Raw genomic sequence first — 10,056 nt, 5'->3', positions numbered from 1 at the left:
GTTATTATGTCACACTTGGGATCATAATTAATTTGGGGAATAAATATGTATCTCTCAATCTTTACTTCAAAATAAATATATTCAAAGTTTAGGTATAGAATATATGAATTGCATGAAAAGAAATTAAAGTTGGGACAGTCTTTCAAAACATGGCACAAGTCCCAAAGGTCAAAAAATAACACTGATATAACTAACTATGTAAAACTTAATACCACTTCATGGCCAAAAACAAGGGTTTGGTGGGTCCTCTGGCTGCTGAGCATTAAGATGTGGGTGTTAAGACAGGCTGGAGGATGAATATTTTAGGAGATGGTGTTTTATATGTGTGTGTATGTGTACATGTGTACATATATAAACATATACATACATATATGACATCTCCATAAAGAATTTTGAAATTTTCTTTCAAATGTTCATATTTTGATTCCCTGTAAGAGTGATTAGTAATTTCTGAGTTATAGATGCAGCTTTGCTTTTATTCCAGATGCCTAATGCCAAGTTCTAAGGGGGTTAATTGAATATTCCACTCTTCTCCATTGCTTTGCAACACCATTTCTCCCACATGAAGTTCTCAAGTTCTCTTGTTCTACATCTGTACATGTATCCTGCAAAGTCTTATATTAAAGTTGCATGATTTGCATCTCCCTGAACATTTGCTTATGTCATTTTTTATGCATTAATTACTTCTGAAAAGTGTGCTTGCATTCCCCTCCTTTTTTTCTTTCCTTTGGTCAAAAGATGGTTAGTCTTTTATTGGATTTCTGTCCTCCATTTTCTAATAACATATACATCTCACATCCTTAATCATAAGAGATATTTTTATGTCCTTTGACTTCTCTTGGCCACTTGAACTCCATAGGCACACAGGTGAAGAACTCATTTAAAATTTTGTTTGCTACTTTGCACTACTTTCCGCACAGAAAATTAGAATACCGCAAAATAAGCACCCATTCTTCCATTTTAAAAGTTATTTGCCATATATGCTAAAGTCAATTACAATTAAAGTCAATTTACAAATGTATAATTTCAAATGTATAATTTCAATCCTAAGTACTTATCTAGCCGTGCCTTTAAATAAATTACTATATTTCCTCTGTAATTCCCTTATTAGTTTCATACCAAACAAGACTAACTATGTGTTCCTTAATATTCCTAATTCCCAGCCCATATTCGAATTTCCCAAATTGTCTCTATAGTCGGTGGTTGGGGCTGTTTTTTCAGTCGGGATCTGATCCAGGGGCAAGCACGGCATTGGATTGCAAGGGTCACATTGAATGTGGCGGCTCTAAAAGAACGTGGGGAGAATGATGCTCACCCACAATATTTCCCGAAACTCTAATAAAGCCAAAAGGATCGCTCAGTCAGCTCAGGAGGCGAGCGGAGAGGACTATGGGAAATGTAGTCCAATCCCCAGGGATCACCGCGCGGCACTCTGGGAACGGGTCCTCCGGCCTTTCCTCCGCGCCTGCACCTGCCCAGCCCCGCCTCCCGCTCTCGCAGCTCCGTCCTCGCCCGGGGGAGGTCCCAGAACTTTCGGGGTTGGGCGCGCCAGACGCTGCGCACACCTGGGGCCAGAGCGCTGGGGGGCGGGGCTCAGCGCGTGCGGGGCGCGGCAGGTGGGAATTTCCGAGGCCGGGGCGCGCGCCGGGCCCCGCGGTCACCGTGGGCAGGTGGGGTGAGCCCCGCCAGGAGCAGGTGCTCGGTGCCCGCGGGGCTGCCTGCAGCTCGCCCCGTGAAAACCCCGCTCCCCGCAGCGGGAGGGCGAAGCGCGTTCCTAACGTTGACGGGAGGCGAGTCTGCGGGGGAGCCGCAAAGACCAGGTAAGTTCCAAGTCGGCCACCTGTAACCCGGGAGAGAGTCAGGTGGCTCTTCTGGAACTGAGGATGATGATGTCTGATTCGTGACGCGTCTCCGAGTTAGGTAGGAGCTCACCTGGGCAGGCTTCAGGCTGGCGCCGGGTCCAAGTAGCAGCACAGGTATTGCTCCTGTGGGAAACCTAAGTCTCATATTGGTGGGATGTTAGAGAGTCTGAGAGGGCCAGCAGGGTGTCCACCGTCCCGTCCCTTTTACTTTGCCCTCCGGGTCCGCTAACGCAGGAGGTAAAATGATACTGCACAGTGGATAAAGGTGGAGCCAGAGGTTTGTTGTTGTTTTCTGTGTTAAAATTAATGAAAGAGCAAGTGGTTGTCCTTTCGTATACTTGAATCTTTTGCTTTTTCTATTTTTTTTTTTTAAGTTGAAAGAAAAAGTGTAGAAACCTGCAGGTATATATCCCCATAATCAATTCAGGGACTCCATGTGGACAGTTTTTGTTGGCTCTGCATGTTCCACGTGTTTTCAAGGGTCCATATTCCCAATCCTGTAGGGAGCCTGCTGCCCATCAGGGATGCTGAGATTTTGTGCAGGTGAATTTAGGAGCTGGGAGGTAGGGCACTTGATCTCGACTCCCTCCTTTTCTGTCCACCCCGCTGAACCTTGCAATCTCCCAAGAGGTGCAGAAAATGAACACATCTTGGGTGAGTATTTTATTCATTTCTCATATTGTATTAGGATGGATTTAAGAGGTTTATAAAGAGTCCATACATTCAGAAAAGTAGAATTAAATTCAGATCAAGTTAAGCTTTACTTTTTTACACTGTTTTACACTGTTTACCATTAATTCTGACTTTTAACATTAGGATGCAAGTAGGCATCCTTTATTGGTATAAGTAGAGTACCTCCTATTACAGATTGCTAAGATGTTGTTTTAGTTATCAGCATGCAACAGTTATGTTCTAGTTGGCCCAAATGTGAAACTAGAATTTCAGAGTCTCAGGTGGACTCAGATTTTATGCTGACATTGTATTCGAAATCCCATGAGTTAAGGAAACATGTACCCAATTTTTTGGTCTTTCTGCTTCTGCGTACCCAGCTGTCTTTTTTTTTTTTTTTTTTTTTTGAATTTTTGGACAAGTAATGTATTCATTTGGCTCCAAGATACATACTGAGAAGCCCTACTCCTGCTAGCATCCCTGTTCCTACCTACATGGTGTCCTCTACAATTGTCATTGGAAGTTTATCATACCATTCCATTGTTTATTTACAATAACACAATTAAATATGAATGTATTTTAATTTCCTTCCCATGCTTAACCAACAGTTATAGCATTCACGTATTCTTGCTTTAAAGTTTGTTTTTTCTTAAATATAATTTGGACATTCTTCCATATTGATATTTAAGCATCCTCATTTTTAAAAATATAGCTCATAGGCTTCTATTATGTAAAGATACTAATTATTTAATGGGCTATTGAAAGACATTCAGGTTGTTCATAATTATATATGTTTGTATGGGTGAAAGGATAGGCTAAAATGGTCAGAGGTTAAATGCAGTTTCATTTTATTAAATATTGTGTAATTGTCCTCCATAGTCATTGTTATATTTGTATTCCTGCATGTGAAGTGCTTATTCATAATTGGTATATTGAGCATCTAATGTGCTGCATACAGTGTGGTAGTTAACTGCATAAACAGCTGACAATGATTTAGGCCCTCGTGTAACTTACATTCAGGTGATGGGTGATCATAAACATAAGAGACTTTATTATTGGATAATTGCCGTAGAAGAAATAAAACAAGGAGCATGTTGTGAGGACCAAATTTAATTTTAAATAAATTGATCAGATAAGCTTCCCTGAAAAGATACTGGAAGAAATATTTGACAAATGTGAGGGAGGAAGACTAGCAGGTATTTACAGAAGAACACTTAAAGCCAAGGAAGCTGCCAGTCTAAGTACCCTGAGGCAGCAGAAACCAGAGGCCTACAAACAGTGTGAACAGCAAGCCCGCCAGGATGGCTGCAGCATAGCTGAATGGGTAAAAGAGGACAGACAGATCACGTGGGGGCATTGAAGGCCATCACACTTTTCATCCACATAATACGTTGAGACCCACACATGCTGTTGCATCTTTCAGAAGTTTGTCCCATTTTCCAATGAGTGGATCTATCATGATGTGTTAATCCATTTACCAGTTGATGGACATTTGTGTTGTTCCCAGCTTTTGGCTTTGTGAGTAAAGCCACTGTAAGTGTTCATTATTCAGTCTTTTTTGCATGGACACATATCTTCATTTCTCTTGAGAATATGATTAAGAGTGTGTGGGAGGCTGGGTCTTGTAATGTATGCAGGTTTAACATCATAAGACACTGCCATACTGTTTCTTGAGGTGGCCCTGCCATTGAGATTTCCAGATGCTCTGAATCCTTGCCAGTGTTTGGTATGAAGTAGTGTTGTGGTTTTTTGTTTTTTGTTTTTTGTTTTTTGTTTTTGTTTTTTTTGGGTTTGGGCTTTTTTTTTCCCCCCTTCAATTTAAGCCAGTCTGCTAAGTATGTACAGGTATTTTATTTTCAACTTAATCTGATGTCTAATGATGTTGAACATCATTTCATTTATTTGCTATCTGTACCTCCTCTGCATTGAAATGTCAAATCTTTTCTCAAATCTTTCGCAGTTTTTTTCTCATTGAATTTTTCTTATTCCTAAATTTTGAGAGTTGTTTAGATGTTATGGATACAGGTTATTCATTGGGAATGTTTTATGAATGTATTCTAATCCAGTGGCTTATCTTTTAATTTGCTTAATGCTGCCTTCTAAGAACAGACATTTTTAATTGATCAATTTAAAATTTATCAAAATTTATCAAAATATCAGCCTTTATGGGTGTTGTTTTTGTTGTTTTGTTCTTGGTCCCATCTAAGAAATCCTTGCCTAATCAGGGTCACAGATACATTCCTGTGGTATCTGTTAAAAGTTTATAGTGATTGGATTTTACATTTACATTTATGATCAGTTTGAGTTTAATTTTTATGATACAAGTTGTGGCTGTTCAAGGAAAGGTTTTTTTTTTTCCTGTCTTATGAAGCTTTATTACTTCCAGTACCATTGGTTAAGAAGGCACTTTATCTCCGTTGAATTGCCTTGGCATCTGTTGAAAGTCATTTGACTGTGTATTTGTCCATCTATTTCTGGACTCTGTTATGTTGTTTTGTGTCTCTCATTTTGCCTTTACAACACTGTCTAGATTATCATTGATTAACTACATGTCATGAAATCATGTGATGTGAGATCCCTGGGTGGCGCAGCGGTTTGGCGCCTGCCTTTGGCCCAGGGCGCGATCCTGGAGACCCATGATCGAGTCCCACGTCAGGCTCCCGGTGCATGGAGCCTGCTTCTCCCTCTGCCTGTGTCTCTGCCCCTCTCTCTCTCTCTCTCTCTCTCTGTGACTATCATAAATAAAAAAAAAAAAAAAAGAAAGAAATCATGTGATGTGAGTTCTTGAACTTTTTTCTTTTCAGAATTATTTTGTATCTTCTAGGTCCTATACTTCTCCATTTAGAATCGTGGTCTATGGGGCACCTGGGTGGCTCAGTAAGTGTCTGCCTTCGGCTCAGGTCATGATCCCAAGGTCCTGGGATTCAGCCCTATGTTGGGCTCCCTGCTTCACAGGGAGCCTGCTTTTCCCTCTGCCTCTCTTTCTGTCTGCTGTCTCCCCTGCTTGGGCTCTCTCTGTCAAAGAAAAACAAACAAACAAAAAAACAAATAATTTAGAATTATTCTGTCTATTTCATAAAAGCTTCCTGGGATTTTTGCCTGTGATTGTATGAGATCTACCTGAGGAGAGCTAACAGTTGATATTGGAGCATACTGAGCTTTCCAATCCCTGCATACACCATAGTTTTTCATTTATCTAGTGATAATGTGGGTTAGGAGCTATGAAAGGACATGATCTGTTTTGCATTTTAGAAGAATCACTGGCTCCTGTAAGAAGTGACTTTAGTGGGGCACTGGTCGAAGCAGAGATAGTTTAGGAAGCTAGTCAAGTGATTCAAGAAAGAATCCATTGTACTAAATTAGCACTGAGGATATCTTGAGGTGGCCAGAATCTGGATATATTTTGAAGGTGGTACCAACAGTAGGAAAGTACCACTTTCCCTGTAGCCTTGCAAATAGCATGCTGCCAAACATAGGAATTTTGACAATGGGGTAAAAACCTGTTTTGTGTCATATCTCAGTTTAGTTTGATAACTGTTGTTTTATTATGAGTCCATTTTCACTCCCTTTTTTAAAAAAATTGTATGATCTTTATTCTGATTCTATTTTGTGTTTTGATCTTGTATTTTGAGATTCACCTTTGTCTGCAATGTAGATTGAAATTTTTTCTCTAATATGCTCTATTTGGGACAAGTTTATAATTTCTATCTTTTGCCATAAAGAAATTTAGTTTTTATGTCATCAACGTTAGCAACCTTTTCTTTCATGAATTCTGGGTTTTGAGTCCTATTCAGATGTTTTCCACTTTTTACCCCGAGTCTTACTGAGATATAATTGACATATGATATTGCAATAGTTTACGTTGTGCACCAAAATGATTTGATATATGTATATATTGTAAATTGGTTGTCACAGTAAGTTTAGTTAACATACATCACTTCACATAGAATTTTTTTCCTGATGAGAACTTTTAGAATTCATTCTCTTAGCAGCTTTCAAATATACATGCAGTATTAACTATACTCATCATAGTGTACATTATATTGATTATATTATATCTAATGCCCAGAACTTATTTATCTTGTACCTGGAAGTTTGTACCTTTTGCCACCTTCGTGCAGTCACCCCAGTTACCACTACCCTCTACCCTCTACCACTACCCCCTCAACCTTCGTGGTTGCCTCTACCGTCTGGCAACCATGAATCTATTCTCTCTATATATGAGTTTGGCTTTTTAAAATTCTACATGTGAGATAATACAGTGTTTATCTTTCTATATCTGACTTATTTTACTTACTACAAGGCCCTTAGTGGCCACCATATTGTGAATGGATGGTTTGTTTCTTTTTTATGGCTGAATAATATATATTTATGTATGTGATATATATATATGTGATATATTTTATATATGTAATGTGGGTATATGTATATACACATATGTATATCCCCCATTTTTTTTATCCATTCATCCATTGATGGATGCCTAGGTTATTTCCATGCCTGGCTATTATAAATAATGCTCCAGTGAATAAGGGGTGCTGGTACTTCCTTGAAATAGTTATTTCACTTCCTTAAGATATATATTCAGGGGTATAATTGCTGGAGCAGATGGTAATTCTGTTGTTAATTTTTTGGGTAGCCTTCATATTGCTTTCCATAGTGGCTGCACCAGTTTACTTTTCCAACCACAGTAACAAAGGTTCACTTTTCTCTACATCCTCACCAAGACTTTTTTCTTGTCTTTTATATGATAGCCATTCTAACAGGTGTGGTGATAATCTCGTTGTGGTTTTGATTTACATTTACCTGATTATGAGTGATATGGAGTATCTTTTCATATGCCTGCAGGTCATTTAGATGTCTTCTTTGGAAAAATGTTCAGTTTCTCTGCCCATTTTTTTTTTATCAGATTGGGGATTTTTTTGCTACTGACTTGTGTGAGTTCTTATATGAAGAGTTTTGATTATTAATCCCATATGAGTTTTTTATTTGCAAATATTTTCTCCCATTTAGAAGGTTGCCTGGTGATGGATTCTTTGTAGTACAGAAGCTTTTTAGTTTGATGTAGGCCCCCTTGTTTATTCTTGCCATTGGTATAAATCCAGAAATCATCACCAAGATCAGTGTCAAGAAGCTTAACTCAGGGTTTTCTTCTAGGAGTTTTATGGCTTCAGGTCTTACATTCTTACATTTTGATTTGCTTTTTGTGTATGGTGTAATATAGTGGTCCAGTCTGATATTTTACATGCAGCTGTCCAGATTTCCCTTCAATTGAAATGACCATCCTTTTCTCACTGTATAGTCTTGTCTCTTTGTCATAAACTAATTGGCCATATTTGTTCATTTATTTTGGGGGCTCTCTGTTCTGTTCCCTTGGTCAGTGTGCCTATTTTTATGCCAGTACCATACTGTTTTGATTACTGTAGCTTTATAATATCATTTGAAATTAGGGAGTGTGGTGTGTCCAGCTTTGTTCTTTTACAAGACTATTTGCACTATTTTGGATCTTTTGTGGTTCTGTACAAAATTTAGGATTTTTAAAAAAGATTTTGTTTTTTTTATTTGAGAGAGAGTGAGCATAAGCTGGGAGAGCAGCAGAGGGAGAAGCAGACTCCCTGCTGAGCAGGGAGCCCGATGTGGGGCTTGATCCCAGAACCCAGAGATCATGACCTGAGCTAACAGCAGATGCTTAACCAACTGAGCCACCCTGGTGTCCCTAGGATCTTTTTTAATAATAATAATTTTCCCAATCCATGACCATGGAATATCCTTCTACTTACATCTTTTTCATTTACTTTCATCAATGTCTTATAATTTTTATTGTATAGATCTTTTACTTCCTTGGCTACATTTATTCCTAGGTTTTTATTCTTTTTGAGGAAATTATAAATGGGATTGTATTAATTTCCCTTTCCTTTTCCTTTTGTGGTATATAGAAACCATTGATTTTTGAATATTGATTTTACATACTGCAACGTCACTGAATTTATTAGTTCTGGCAGTTTTAGTGGAGTCTTTAGAACATCTAACATTATATCACCTGTAAATAGAAACAGTTTTACTTTTTCCTTTACCATTTGGATTCCTTTTTTTTTTTTTTTTTTTTTCTTTTCTTTTTCTTACCCAATTGCTCTGGACAGAACTTCCAGTACTATGTTGAAGAAAAGTGGCAAGAGGGGACATCTTGTTCCTAATCTCAGAGGAAAAGTATTCAACTTTCCTCATTGAGTAAGATGTTATATATCGGTTTATCATATATAGCCTTTATTATGTTGAGGTATATTCCCTCTCTACCCACTTTGTTGAGAGTTTTTATCATGAATAGGTATTGGATTTTTGTCAGATTTTTTTTCAGTATTTATTGAAATGATCATATGATTTTTATTCATTTCGCTACTGTGGTATATCATATGGATTGATTTGTGGGTGTTGAACCATCTTTCCACCCCTGAAAGAGGTTCCACTGATCATGGTATGTGATCCTTTTAATGAATTACTGACTTAGGTCTGCCAATTTTGTTCAGAATTTTGTGTCTGTGTTCATCAGGGATATTGACCTGTATTTTTCTTACAGTGTCCTTGTCCAGTCTTGGTATCAGGAATGCTGTCTTTGTAAGATCAGTTTCAGAGTATTCCCTCCTCTTGTATTTTTTAGAAGAGTTTGAGAAGGTTTGGTATTCTTTAAATGATTAGTAGAATTCACCAGTGAAGCCATCTTGCCCAGGATTTTTGCTTATTGGGAGGTTTTAATTACCAATTCAGTCTTCTTGCTAGTAATCAGTCTGTTGAGATTTTCTAGATTGTCCAGTTTGTTGGTATTATAGTTGTTCATAGTAGTATTTTGTGAACCTTTGTATTATTTTGCAGTATCAGTTCTAATGTCTCCTCTTTCATTTTTTAAAAGATTTATTTTAGAGACAGTTCAAGTGAGGGCAGGGGCAGAAGAGGAGGAAGAGAGATAATCCCCAAGCAGACTCCCCATTGAGCATCTGAGGACCCTGAGATCATGACCTAAGCCAAAAACAAGAGTCAGCACTTAACCAGCTGAGCCATCTAGGTGCCCCTCTCTTTCATTTCTAAATTTATTTATTTGCATCCTCTCTCTCAGTATCCTGATGAGTCTAGCTGCAGATTTGTCTATTTTATTTGTCTTTGTAAAGACCAGGTCTTAGTTTTGTTGGTCTTTTCTGTTGTCTTTTTAGTTTCTATTTCATTTATTTCCATTCTGTTTTTTTTATTATTACCTTAAAGGGTAAAGTGAAATTGCTTATATGAAATCTTTCTGTTCATTAATGTAGGCATTTATCATCATGAATTCCTCTCTTTAAACTACTTTTGCCATGTCTCATAAGTTTTAGCATGTTGTATTTCCATTTTCATTTGTCTCAAGATATTTTTTTGATTTCTCATATTATTTCTTCTTTGCCCCATTGGTTAGTAGCATGTCATTTAATACCCACATATTTGTGCATTGTCTAGAGTAATTGCAGTTTATTTCTAGTTTTATACTGTGTGGTCAGAGAAT

General features: G+C 37.9%; 1 long non-coding RNA gene across 1 annotated transcript in view; it reads left to right on the top strand.

Annotated features, from left to right (window-relative positions):
- The first annotated feature begins 1,656 nt into the window (after positions 1-1,656).
- The window catches only part of LOC129500524 (uncharacterized), a 49,350-nt gene continuing 40,950 nt past the window's right edge, over positions 1,657-10,056 (top strand). Inside the window, exon 1 of the long non-coding RNA XR_008662560.1 lies at positions 1,657-1,820. This is a non-coding gene — a long non-coding RNA (uncharacterized LOC129500524). The remainder of the gene's footprint in view (positions 1,821-10,056) is intronic.

Source organism: Nyctereutes procyonoides, unplaced genomic scaffold (assembly GCF_905146905.1).
Source record: "Nyctereutes procyonoides isolate TBG_1078 unplaced genomic scaffold, NYPRO_anot_genome, whole genome shotgun sequence".
Lineage (NCBI taxonomy): Eukaryota > Metazoa > Chordata > Mammalia > Carnivora > Canidae > Nyctereutes > Nyctereutes procyonoides.
This window is presented reverse-complemented; position numbering and strand designations above follow the sequence as displayed.